Source organism: Rhincodon typus, chromosome 19 (genome assembly GCF_021869965.1).
Source record: "Rhincodon typus isolate 14 chromosome 19, sRhiTyp1.1, whole genome shotgun sequence".
Taxonomy (NCBI): Eukaryota; Metazoa; Chordata; class Chondrichthyes; order Orectolobiformes; family Rhincodontidae; genus Rhincodon; species Rhincodon typus.
Genome location: NC_063350.1, coordinates 18,790,355 through 18,802,417, shown reverse-complemented (window position 1 = coordinate 18,802,417; position 12,063 = coordinate 18,790,355). Strand labels below are relative to the sequence as shown.

At 41.7% G+C, this 12,063-nt stretch overlaps 1 long non-coding RNA gene across 1 annotated transcript in view; it reads right to left on the bottom strand.

The window, feature by feature from the left end:
* The window catches only part of LOC125485475, a 31,985-nt gene extending 22,620 nt beyond the window's left edge, over window positions 1–9,365 (bottom strand). Inside the window, exon 1 of the long non-coding RNA XR_007264192.1 lies at window positions 9,085–9,365. This is a non-coding gene — a long non-coding RNA (uncharacterized LOC125485475). The remainder of the gene's footprint in view (window positions 1–9,084) is intronic.
* Window positions 9,366–12,063: the final 2,698 nt, after the last annotated feature.

Sequence of the window (12,063 nt, the reverse complement as noted above, 5' to 3'; positions counted from 1 at the left end):
ACACACACACACACACACACACACACACACACACACACACACACACAAAGACAGACAGACACACACACACACACACAGACACACAGAGTCAACGTGCAAAATTCGTTCTGGGTAAAACTAAAGTGGCTACATGATTTAACCTATACTGTAGCTATCAGTTTTGAACTGGGTTATGGAGCATAGAGGGAGCATAAATAGTAGAGTTATAGGATCACAGTGTATCCAGTGCCAACGGTTATGTCACAGCACTATTTATTTATAAAATGACATGAAGTATATTAATACCAACCTTATGACCATGGAAGTAGTGAATGCTAGTTGCTAATTGCTGGTGGAAATTTAGGCCAGGGTTTTGTGACAGTAAGAGCAGGGTTATTAGCGTTGACTGTTATAAAAGAGTAAATCAGAAAGCAATGTCTTGTGTCTGCAGACATAGTTAAAAGCAGAAGTCACTGCCCGAGCTGCTCTTGTTTCTTGATACCTTCCCATGAGATTCAACAGTAAAGGGAAGAAGTTGCAGTTCTCACCTTCTAGTTACCCACTAAAAATGCCAGTAAAAGTTAGGGCTTATACATCTGGGTATAAATGAATTTTTAACTGTGGTAAGTCTAAATTCTTTCAGATTTTAAGAATTATTAGTCTATAAAAATTAAGACCATAAGGTATAGGAGCAGAATTTAGCCATTCATTTGCATGTATTTCTCCACAGCAATAATTCATCTTACATTGGTACGACTGTAGTCAATAATATACCCGTTAACTTTGTCTTCCTTCATTAGGGGAAAAGGAACATGAAACGTTGAGTCACACCATTCAGTGAGGTAGTCAACCAATAAGGAAGAAAAGGATGAACAAACATTTAACTTGTACTTTTCTCCATTTGTTTCACAGCCAACAAATTTCAAAACTCCAATAACTGCTATAATGTAGGCAGATATATTTATATTATTTTGAACCATTTTGTTTTTCAAACAGGCCTAATAATGCAATGTCAAATTATGATTAATCATATTGGTTATGGTAAAACAGGAATGTCTTAGTGATTTGCATTTTATTGGTTTTATAATTGTGAACAATGTTGTGCACAAATTACTGTACATATAATTGCAACAAAGACAGGCGACCAGAGATTATAGCACAAGATTATCAGAATCCAAAAACTTGACCACATATTTAATCACACGCATGGAAATAAGTTATTTCTACAATATGATCATAATCTTTTACTCTATTCTAACTCACAGACTAAGCATGATCATATGCAGGCTTCTTGCCAACACCAACATGACAATATGGTAATGACGTAAATTACAAATAGTGACTGCTGTATATTATCATTTAGGGTGGTGTTTGTTCCTTGCAGAATTCTCATCATTTGTGAAAGGTTTCTTTCAAAAATCCGATGTTTGATGACTTTCATGTCGAGATTGAATCCATGATACGTTGACTATAAATTGTGATTATAATAAATGAATGTTCCAGCATGGTTGGTTTATTTTGGACTGAGAAATAACAGTTAAGTATTTGGTACAGCTGAATTCATTAATTTGAACATGGACTCCAATTATAAATGGGATATTCATGAATTCATTGAGTATTACAACAGAGGGTACATGATTGATTGCACTAATGTAATTGTTAGGCTCCCATTTGGGAGTATCTACTTTCCCATTACCTTTTCTACTTGGTCTGTATCACAAATTCTTCCACTTTTAACATTAAACTATTAATGTTTTCATTGCATTAGTATCTCTGGCTTATTTTTATGTTCTGGTAATCTTGCATGATAACTGCAATATATATAAACAGTCTCAGTCACCCTAAAATAGGCCACATGTCCCTCTTTATGGCTGTTAGATTATTTAATAGGAAAATGATGCTAATATCAGACTATATTCATCAAAAACATTTAAATAAATTCTTTCAAAATACAGCCTTGCTTTGTTGTGAAGTTAATGGCATAATGAGCATTATATTTTTTCATTAATGAATGATTTGTGAGCACTCTCAGTATGCCAGCCTTTACAAGAAAAGTAAAATACATCCATTCATACTTTTCAAAAATTGAAGACGGTTCAAAGCATTTTAGAGCCAATGGAATACTTTTTGAAATGCAGTCACTATAATGTGGAAATGCGAGAGCTAATTTGTGCACAGCAAACCTCCAACAACTCATAAAGTGATAGAGAGCAGATCATTTGTTTTTGTGATTGAAAGATAAATGATGACCAGGACACATAGAATAACCCCCCTGTTCTTTTTCGACGTAGTACCATGAGTTCTTTTCAAGGATTAAAATAATAACCTCCTGGACACCACCCCAAGGCCTCCTACCCTCCCTCGACTTGTTCATCTCCAACTGCCATCAAGACATCAATTGCCTCAACCTCTCCACCCCTCTCACTCACTCCAACCTCTCCCCCACAGAACGTGCAGCCCTCCGCTCCAACCCCAACCTCACTATAAAACCCACGGACAAGGGTGGCGCAGTTGTATTATGGCACACTGACCTCTACATCGCCGAGGCCAGACGCCAGCTCTCTGACACCTTCTCCTACGCCCCCTTGATCATGACCCCAGCCCCGACCACCAAAACATCATCTCCCAGACCATCCACAACCTCATCACTTCAGGTGACCTCCCACCCATGGCCTCCAACCTCATCATTCCCCAACCCTACACCGCCCGTTTCTATCTCCTTCCCAAAATCCACAAACCCGACTGCCCTGGTCGACCCATTGTCTCTGCCTGCTCCTGCCCCACCGAACTTATCTCCACTAATCTCAACTCCATTTTCTCCCCCCAGTCCAGGAACTCCCTACCTACGTCCGTGACACCACCCATGCCCTCCACCGCCTCCAAAACTTCCGATTCCCTGGTTCCCCAACACTTCATCTTTACCATGGACGTCCAGTCCCTATACACTTGCATTCCCCATGCTGATGGTCTAAAGGCCCTCCACTTCTTCCTGTCCCGCAGGCCCGACCAGTCCCCCTCCACTGACACCCTCATCCGCTTAGCCGAACTCATCCTCACCCTTAACAACTTCTCTTTCAATTCCTCCCACTTCCTACAGACAAAGGGGGTGGCCATGGGTACCCGCATAGGCCCAAGCTATGCCTGCCTCTTTGCAGGTTACGTGGAACAATCCCTCTTCCGAAGCTACACAGGCCCTATCCACCATCTCTTCCTCCGTTACATCAATAACTGTATCAGCGCCACCTCGTGCTCCCACGAGGAGCTCGAGCAGTTTGTCTACTTCACTAACACCTTCCACCCCAACCTTAAGTTCACCTGAACCATCTCTGATCCCTCTCTCTCCTTCCTGGACCTCTCTGTTTCCATCTCTGGCAACCACCTGGAACCCGATATCCATTTCAAGCCCACTGACTCCCACAGCTACCTAGAATACACGTCCTCTCACTCATCTGCCTGCAAAAATGCCATCCCCTATTCCCAATTCCTTCGCCTCCGCCGTATCGGGTCCCAAGATGAGGCATTCCACTCCCGGACATCCCAGATGTCCTCGTTTTCCAAGGACCGCAACTTCCCCTCCACAGTGGTCGAAAACGCCCTCAACCGCATCTCTCGCATTTCCCGCAACTTATCCCTCAAACCCCCTCCCCGCAATAACTGCCAAAACAGAATCCCTCTTGTCCTCACGTACCACCCTACCAACCTTCGGATCCAACGCATCATCCTCCGGCACTTCCACCATGTGCAATCTGACCCCACTACCAAAGACATGTTTCCCTCCCCACCCTTATCTGCTTTCCGGAGGGACCACTCTCTCCGGGACTCCCTTATCCGCTCCACACTCCCCACCAGCCCCACCACCCCCGGCACTTTTCCCTGCAACTGCAGGAAGTGCTACACCTGCCCCTACACCTCCCTCCTCACCCCCATCCCAGGTTAAAGAAAATCTTCCACATCAAACAGATGTTCACCTGCACATCTGCCAATGTGGTACACTGCATCGGCTGTTCCCGATGTGGCCTCCTCTACATCGGGGAAACCAAGCGGAGGCTTGGAGACCGCTTTGTGGAACACCTACGCTCGGTTCGCGACAAACGACTGCACCTCCCAGTCGCGAACCATTTCAACTCCCCGCCCCATTCCTCAGACGACATGTCCATCCTGGGCCTCCTGCAGTGCCACAACGCTGCTACCTGAAGGTTGCAGGAACAGCACCTCATATTCCGCTTGGGAACCCTGAAGCCCAATGGTATCAATGTGGACTTCACAAGCTTCAAAATCTCCCCTCCCCTGACTGCATCCCAAAACCAGCCCAGCTCGTCCCCGCCTCCCTAACCTGTCCGTCCTTTCTCCCACCTATCCACTCCTCCCACCTCAACCCCCACCCCTATCTCCTACCTACCAGCCTCATCCCCGCCTCCTTGACCTGTCCTTCTCCTCTCCACCTATCTGCTCCTTTTTCCATCTTCTATCCACCTCCCCCTCTCTCTCTATTTATTTCAGAATCACCTTCCCCTCCCTCATTTCTGAAGAAGGGTCCAGACCCGAAACGTCAGCTTTCCTGCTCTTCTGATACTGCATGGCCTGCTGTGTTCATCTAGCTCTACACCTTGTTATCTCAGATTCTCCAGCATCGGCAGTTCCTATTATCTCAAAATAATTTTGTTTTCTTTTCGAAGGCTCCTCTTGAGATTTCTCAGAGAATACTTTTTGGATTTCAGGGGTTAGTTTTTCATTGTCACTAATTCCTTCTTTAGTTGAGATTTGGTCGGGTAGCAACATTATCTTTTGAAGTTGTGTGTATGGTGTATTTGGACTCACAGAACAGGATTAGAAGAATTCATCAAGTTCTTCAATAATGATCAACCCTTCATTAAAATAAAGCTACAATACAGAAGGAAAACTTCAATTTCCTTGTCACCTCAGTATTTAAATTGCCACAAGACAAGAGCCATTTCTTTTTAAGCCAAATTTTTTTCAAAAATTGATGCACTTTTAACAAAACTTTCCAAGGAATTCGTTACCAATTACTTCAAGATTTACTGGCTAAGAATTAGCTAGGTATTCCTTTGTTGGGAGCCTTCCTTTCTAACCCATTTGCAGCCATTCAGTTGTCCATTCCTCGCTTACTATTGTATTCTAATACTTCTCTCCCCTCTTTCCTTTGGCAGCCATTGCCTTCTCCCTGCACTCCCTCCTTTTTGCAGCCACTCAATTCTCCCCTAATCTAACATTCACCTCTGCTATCCCTCACTCCACCTTTCCATATCCCACTTTTCGACTTACCTGGCCTCTCCTGGAAAGCTGTATGCTTCAACCCAAATCTCACCAGCAGATTCACGGTCCTGATGAACGGTCTAGGCCCGAAACATCGACTCTCCTGCTCCTCTAATGCTGCCTGACCTGCTGTGTTCCTCCAGCTCCATATTGTATTGACTCTGACTCCAGCATCTGCAGTTCTTGCTCTCTCACCAGCAGATTCACTCCCTCCAGACCTCACCCAGTAGACTTGTTAGCCTTATTACCACCACTCATCAGCCTTTCTCATGACCACTACTCACCTTCTCGCTGGTCAGACCTCTAATCACAGGCCTGTTTCTCCTTCGTACTTGCTGATAGTAGGCCTATGAGTCTATTTGGAGCAAACATGGATGAGAAACAACCTGTGATTGGAGGAGAAACTCTTTTCCAAATTTCTTAGGGGGTTTCCTTTGTCTGATTGGTCACTGCATGATTCATTTTTCCAGGTGATTTGTCCACCGTTGGGACTGATTCTACCTGCCACACCCCTTATTTTAAGCACTGGTTCTTTTACATTCACCTGAGCAGGCAGACAGCACCTCCAAAAGTGCAGGGTTTCCTCAATGTTGTGTGTTTGGGTTCCTTCATGCCCATCGTGATATAGTATGAAGGAGGATATCCAACTTCCTGTTCTAACTGGAAGAATCATGTTGATTGAACAACATGAAGGTCTACAGAACTCCTACTAGGAGCACATTAGCTCCATGCATGTCTCCTACAAGGCCTTTCTTTCTTCAGACCGTATTCCCATGACATTCACAGTAGATTGTGCACTTAGTCAAGCATTAATCCTTTCAAACCATATACAACACTACAGAACTGCAATGAAGTGCCAGCCTTGATTTTCCTACTCAAGTCCTGGAATGGAACACTGAACCTGCTGAATCGGACACCTTACTTTTGAGAAGATGGTGCTGAGTTTCTTTATTTGCTGTTGCAATTGTGTAGAGAATGTATCCAAAGTACTGTTATGGAGTGAGTTCCAAAATTTTTATCCAGCAATAATGAAGGAGCAGCATATTTCCAAATCACGAACATGTGTGACTTGGAGGAGAATTTGAAAATGGTAGTGTTCCCTTGCACCTTTTGTCCTTGTCTTCCTAAGTATTAGAAATCTTCTTCAAAGTGAATTTTAAAATTAGTGGATGGGTGCCAATTAGACAGGGCTGCTTTGTTCTGAATAACGTCAAGCTTCTTGATTGTTGTTGGCAATGCACTTGTATTCCATCACACTTTAACTTGTGCCTTGTAAATTGTCCAAAGGCTTTGGGGAGTCAAGTGAGTCACACTCCACAGAATTCCCAGCGTCTGAGCTGCTCTTGGAGCAACAGTATTATGTAGATAGTCGCGTTATGGTGACCCTTAACATGGTAGCAATGCAGTATTCTACAATGGTAATGCCATCGAAGATCAAAAGTTTAGATTTAGTAAAATTTTATCATATTGTATAGAAGTGGCATGGCATGAATGTTACCTGCCACTTACCAGTCCAAGCCTAATTGTTGTCAAGCAAACACAAATGTTGTCTCATTATCCAAGGAGCTGCAATTATCAGAGAATATTCCCTACTTCTAATCATGTAAAGGAGGGAATATTTGTGATGAAGTGGACGAAGATTTTTGGGCATTGGACGCTGCTTCTTGCAAAGTCCTACACCGGTGTCTCGAGATGGAGGCCATTGACATTCAACAACTCCAACCATCTTCTGCATTTTTGACAACAATCTGGCAGTTTCGAAGTTAGAACAATGAATCATTTCTTCCAGAATTTATATGGGCAGAATGCCAATGTTGATCAGTACAATACAAACAATGGCATTTGTTTTCTCTGCTGTCTGTCTTCAATGAGTTCCATCTTTCTCCTGTGTGAACCAACTTATGAATTTTAACTGTGTAGAAAGTGTGTAGGAATGGAAAGCACAGAATCATGCAACAGAGTATGAGGCCATCATGTCTATGTTGGATCTTTGTACAAAATAACCAATTACTCCCTCCCCTGCTCATTACCTATAGTCATGCAAATTTCTCCTTTTCAAGTATTATTCCATTTCATTTGAGCGCTACTGTTGAAACTGAATTATTACGTTTTCAGGTGTGGCACCGTGATAGTGTCCCTACAACTGAACTAGGAGGACTGGGTTCAAGTACCACCTGCTCCAGAGGTGTGTAATAACATTTCTGAACAGGTACTCCAGGAAAAAAAAAAGTTCAGTTTGCATAGTGAATCTGTAATTCATTTGAATTGTACAAATGTGTTAACATTCCTCATTAGATTCCTGAAAGAACAACCAACACATTTTAAATTACAATGTCTCGTATAAAGTGATTCATTGGGTTTTCGACCACTTTAGAAAACAGCTTAATGATTCAGGTGACTGCACATAAAAGCATGAGAGATAATATATTTTGTGTCCACTTGGAACTTAATATAACCTTAATGATGAGGCAACATACAAGAACTGTATCTGTTACATTATGTCTTATAGTCAGCACACCCTTAAAAGACTCGCTCATGATATCACTGTATTTTAGCATGTAAGCTGAACGTATTAAGGTGTGATACACCATATTACCTTGGAGCACTTGAACATGATACTCTGCAGGAAGCATGGCGCTCAGGTGGAGCTTACTTGATTGTTATTAGCCCAGACACTTATGAGTCTGAGGAATACAATGTTTGTATACAATAATGATTTGTAATAAGTTTCTGTTGGATTCTTCAATACCATAATATTCATGCCCAGTTTCTTATATGGGGGAGGTAACATAAGCATTGTTACATTAGGTAAAATACCCAGTTGGAGGCAAACTCATGCCAGTATCAGAAATGAAAGGTTTCAATAAAGCAGAGAGACCAGAATTGTTCTGCTTAGAGCAGAGAAATTTAAGAAGAGATTTCCTTTACAAGAATTAATCAGATTATTTTTAGAGAGTTATTGTTGTACCTGTGAGGAAAGATCAGAGGTGTGGAAGTAATTAGATTGAATAAGCACAATGGGCTGAATGGTCTTCTATGCTGTCCCATTCTGGAATCTATAAAAGTATACCATACAGCCATTAGGTAATGGGGTGGGGGGTTTCTTGGAGTGCGTGAAGGTGGGGAGTTCAACTTAATTTAAAAACTGAATTTTTAAAAAGACATAGTAATAAGAAAATGATAGTCATAATATAGAAGGTGTAGAGAATTAACAAGAATAATGTCAGAATAAACAGAGGAAATGAAAAGGGTTCCACAGAGTTCAGTACATGGACCCCTATTTCAAAAATGACCAAACTAAAAAGCATAAATGTTTTGTCATCTCCATGCTGTAGAACTGGGTAATGCTCATTAATACTTTTTGTTTAATTCATTCACAGGATGTGTGCATGGCGAGGCCAGCATTTATTGAGCAGTAAGAATCAACCACAATGCTATGCTCTGGAGTCACATGTAAAACAGACAAGGTTAGGATGGCGGATTTCCTCTCCTAAAAGGCATTAGTGAATCAGATAGATTTTTCCAATGTTCGATAATGGTTTCACGGTCATCATTAGACTTTTAATTCCAGATTTTTTAAACAACAATTTGAATTCAATTCCATCCTCTGCCACAGGAGGATTCAAATCCAGGTCCCTGCGACATTACCTGGGTCTGCACATTACTCGTTCATAGTTAATACAACTGGGCATCACCTTCCCTCAAAAAAAACACTGGTAAACAGGGAATTTCATTAACCAATGGAATACAGTGTAATACCTATAGCAAAATAATCAAAGAATTGAAGTACATTAAAGTATATGAAGTATAAGATAATATGCAGGTACTCACCAGTAAAAAAGTAAAGCGTAGTATGCTTTCTCCTTCAGTCCTTCTTTGGAAATTCAATAAGTCAGGGTGGTTGATCAACACACCTCAGAGCAATTTGCCAATTTTTATTTGTTAAAAAAGTAAATGGAAAAGCTGGATTATATAGCCAGAACTATAGAATACACATCAGTGGAGAGTGTAGTGGGATTACACTGGTCAGACCACATACAGAGTTAAACTCGGTAAGAGTGGCTGTGACCAGCTACTGAGAACACCAAGGACAACATCATCTTCACCACTTTAAGGAGCACTCACTGGTGTTTCTATGACAACCAGGCAGCTGATGAGCTGCTTTAAGGGTGAATGAGCCATTTTTCAAGAACTGCTGCAACTGCAGCACCACTGGGAGTAGTGGCCACTATAGGCACTGCACATGGTCCAGACAGACAGCATTGACATCTCCCTTGGAGTGAGGTAAGTGAGGTCAGGGTCACTGGGTCAGTTGCCAGAGGGTGAAATGGCTGGTGAGGATGGGTTGGGGTGTTTCTGTTGGTTCAACCTTCCTAATGTCTGAGCAGGGGTTTCTTGCTCCCACCAACCAACAGCACAGAACCTACAAGGCAGTCTCCCCATAAAACAAAGAGTCTCACTGCCACCAGTAAAATGTCAGTGGGCAACGGGCTGAGATTTTAATTGACTAGTGAAGGACCCCAGTTTGGCCCCTGTGTGGAAAAGCCATTTTTCTGCCTTCTCCACTGCTGATTAAAACCCACAATTTCAGGCGGGTAACAGGCATCCATCCCCTGCACCCTCCCAATTCTTCAGCAAACCTTCCCTTCTTCCACCCACTCCTGGGGTTCCGTTAAATTTCACCCAAAATTTCCTTATTTCTGATACCACAGCACAGAAAATATATGCAAAATACCTTGGAGAGATGCCTTGAAGAGCAACAAGAGGTGAGAAAGGGCTGAACTATCAGTGAAAATTGAACAAAATCTAATTCTGCTATTGAGAAAAAGTTTGCAAAGGCAATCTCCAAGAGATACATAATACCAAGTAGAATAGAAGAAATAAAAGCCAGGCTATTGTTTCATTTTAAGATAGAGGATCAAAAAATCTTATTTTAAGTGATTTAAAACAAAACAGTGGTCTTTACTCAAGACTGCCACGTATTCAAAACAATCTATCAGACAGTTAATAAAGAAAATATTAACATTGTGAGGCTGGATACTAAAATAGGCAAGTTGCTAAAGGGATCACCTTCAATGAGCACATGGGCTTTAATGTGGGATGACTGTTTGCCTGTTACATTTATCGGTTTCATGCTTATATGTTTATTTTGTCCTCAGCCAAGACGTATGTTGAAATATCACCTTTTATGACAAAGACACTCAATTTTGAGATAGCAGCCATTGTAACCCATATACATGGATTTGTGATTACTGAGGTAGATTTTGAGGTAGAACTTGGTTACGTTATATCTGAAGAAGGGTCCCGACCCAAAGCATTAACTTTCCTGCTCCTCTGATGCTGCCTGGCCTGTTGTATTCCTCCAGCTCCACACTGTATTGTCTCTTACTCCAGCATCTGCAGTTTCTGCTATCTCTACATCTATACTAGGTTTTCTAAGTGAATTAGAATGGATGGTTTTATGAACCTATTTCATTTGAACATAATGTCATAGAAAGTTCATCTGGCAGCATGGTGGAATCCATTAATTTTCCACCCATCTCACCTCTGGATCCTCCGGTGCACTGGCCACATGCAGCTGCACGAAGAAATTGAAGTTTTGATGTCTGACTTTACAAAGGTTGCTTTCCAAATAACATGTTTCTAAAATAGTTAGCTGCAGTCAGGAAAGGGTCCATGCTCAGAAACTGTTCTGTTGTTCTGCAGCAACTGCACAGCACTCATTTGCCCAATGTTACAAATACCTCCCTTTTCCCATTAATGCTCTTAGGCATGTAATGTTCGATTCAGTCTATCTGATCACAGATCCTTATATGGTGCTTGATTGCTTTAGCCTGTGGGTGGAACAGTGAGGCAAGTGATTGATTCCTGACTTTCAGGGAGAGAATGCTACAGAATTAGACATGATGCTCTTAGCTATGATTTCTTGTATGTTGAAAGGTCTGTAAATTCCTAAGCTGTTTTCATCATGTAAAAAAAACCATTTGAATTTAGGGCTATCTCTGCATTACTCTGAGATGAACAAAATACCCAACACTAAATTCAAAATCAATCCAGCAAAGAGGCAGTCACACTCGGCCATTATGATGACTTTGGAGTGGAATTGAAGACTTTCACTGCATCCTACTCCTAGTCTAGAAACAGCCATCTGACAGAATATCCTCTGAGATGACCCATCCAAGGTAAAGGAATAAAAACCTGTGCACTAGATTGTGCAGGAATTCAACTACAAAGTTCACTCCATGATATGAATTCTTTCTGTCCTGGAGAATTAGTTCGGATTACCTCTTAGGCCAAAAGATGTCAAAATATTTCTCTAGGTATTTCATTGTATTGGCAGTGAGTACATTCCATATTTGACAGAGGATGTATGATGCACAGCAGGTGTAAAAGTCAGCAGTGCCAGACTGCAAGACCCCGACTCAGAGTTTGACAGGACCAGCTATTTATTCACTTCAACATCCCATTGAGCACGCAAAAAAAAAGCCAGGCAAAGTATGAAATTGAATCATGGTGACCTGTCACAGATGCTAAAGCTGGAGTGGAGGGATAAAAGGCTGAAAACAGGTCACAGGGCTGCCAATTATGTCAGGAAACAGTGTTTGGAATGTGGGGTTTAAAGGAGAAACGTTTTCAAGATGTTGGATAATAGCACATTTAAAATATACAGGATTTCCAAGTGGAATATTCTGCAGTGTTAAATCAAAGGACTTTTGATCACTTTGCTGACAAACCAACTTTTATATATGATTTCCTACCGTACACATATTGATTTCCCCTTAAATTGGTATCCTTTTGAAATGTGCTGAT